This window comes from Anomalospiza imberbis, chromosome 1, assembly GCF_031753505.1.
Source record: "Anomalospiza imberbis isolate Cuckoo-Finch-1a 21T00152 chromosome 1, ASM3175350v1, whole genome shotgun sequence".
Taxonomy (NCBI): domain Eukaryota; kingdom Metazoa; phylum Chordata; class Aves; order Passeriformes; family Viduidae; genus Anomalospiza; species Anomalospiza imberbis.
The window spans coordinates 117,194,960-117,197,280 of record NC_089681.1 but is presented as its reverse complement, the minus strand read 5'-3'; positions in this window follow the sequence as shown (position 1 = coordinate 117,197,280).

Here is a 2,321-nt window from a genome sequence, read left to right as displayed (position 1 = left end):
TCCTTGTGTTCCTGCTGCTCTGTTACTCAGGCTGAGGAGCAGAGCACAGGAGGCAGGAGAGCTCAGTCTCCCTTTGTTCTGGTGGTCTGAGTTGGTTCAAACTGAAACCACCACAGCTACAAGGATGAGTCCTGAGAGCTGCTCAGTCAGCTCCTGCTTTGAATGAACTCACTTTCTGGTTTCAGAAAGCAAAACAACCAAAAAACTGCTGAATTTCTACCTTAAGGTTTCTTAGATATTTATACAAAATTAGTGTATAAATATGGAAGATCTTGAGCTCTGTCAAACCTTCCTTCTCCATTCGGTATCCCTGTGAGTCAGGCCCTTGTTGAACACCAGTCTGATACAGCAGCACACCAGGTTTGCTTATCCTGCAGCATTATACTGGACAGAAATATGGAGAGGGGAATGTCTGTATCTCATTAGTCATAAACTTGCTGCTATAAAAGTAGGCCATTCCACCACAGGCTTATTAAAGATCATTAATTCTTTGGCACCCATACCATGTTCTTGCTGAATGATGCACGATTCCAGGACGTACAGGGTAGAACAGAAAAGCATTTGCAGTGCTTGTTGGTGCTTCTGTTTCTAGTACCACATGACCAAGTCTGAAAGAATGGAACAATGAACAACTGGAGATTTCAGCTCTCGGGACCCTCCACTTCGAAGGCTGAAAAACATGCAGCTTCATGCACTAAAAATATTATTTGGGATTTAGTTCCAGAGCAGACCATTATCACAGTAAGTCAGGCTAAACAAATAAATAGCATTACACATATTTGCTATGCTAAGGGAAAGAAGAGGTATTTATCTGTGAAATACTTGCAAAGTGTGTCTCAAATAACTGTTCTCATCCTGGGTATGGTAAAACTGTTAGAACAAGACCTTCTAGCCCTACTGGAGTTTGCATGAGGCATGTTCCTGTCTCCTCCCTGAGAAGAGCAGGCAGTATCAGAGTGTTCTCATAACTTGTTCTCTTCACCCAAAACAGCTGCCTCTAGCAAAGAGACACTGTAAAGGTTGAACAGGCAGTACTAGACACAATGGATTACCAGGAAATATCTATTCCTGCCTCCCACCCTAATCCTTGAGTAACAGCAGATGTGTCTGCCTGACCCAGGGTGACCAGCAGTAACCTACAGCACCCCCACACATTGGTGGCTTCCAGAAGTGTGTGCTGGAGCAGCCATCCCAGCACTGCTCTGTTCCCAAACAAGCCTGCAGTCTTGAGAGTGAAGCTACTTACCACATGCTGAGGAGGTGTGAGAAGCCTTCAGCAAGGCTGATGTTCACTATTACACACTGTAATGCATCCCATCATCTAATGGATGTGAACAGTTTTATTAAAGCTTCGTAAGCCATTCCTGTCTGAAGGTGGAACGAAACCAAACCAGGACACAAGGATTTTTGACATAGAGGAAGTAGAGCTGAAATCAAGAGCAGCTTTAAACCACTCAACTGTGTTCCAAAATGAAACCAGGATTTGGGAATTTGTACTGACACAAAAGAAACTTCCTCTCTGAGACAGCAGGGGATGGTGTCTTTAAAGACACTGCTCCTAGGAAGGATAACAGCCAAAGAAACTCCCTGTCCGGGCAGGAGTAACAGCACACGAGTCAGAAGGGTTGGAAGGTTCCTCATAAGGATCTGTTGCTTTAGGATTCACGGTGATTTTTCCAGGTGGATGTCGGGATACTCTGCTTACTGTGAGAGAAACACCAGAAAACACATCAAAGGAACAGCTGGAAAACAGAACTTCGGAGTTGAGCTATCAAGAGGCATGGGAAGAGGCTGAGGTAACACAATCTGTTCAGATCAGAGACCTGCACAAGGCCCAACTGGGCACAAGCTCCTTTAGGATGCTCTCAGCCACTGAAATGAAAACCCCAAATATTCACAGGCTGAACTGAATTATCACTCCATCAAGTTTTTAAAAGTCAACAACAATGAAAATACTTGGGAGAGTCACTGTGATCACCTTTTTCCCTGCCCTGGGAAAGCAGGTGTGGGCAACACAGGTCAGAAATCAGAGATAATAGTGGGACCTACAGCAAATGAAACAAACTCTTGGTAGAAGAGATTAGAAAGGTTGAATTCACAAAGACTTTAATAGATTAGGAAGATTTTTAAGATTTTTAGAAAATTATGCAGACAGTTTGAGTTACAGTTTGGCAAGGGACAGAAAATACATGACAGGATACATGAATCACTAGATTTTGCTTTAAAACTATTTAAGCTATCTAATATATTCTTTTAACATAGAACACCTGAGATGTCAGACTTATGTCAGATCCTAGGTACAGAGAAGAAAACCTGCATGT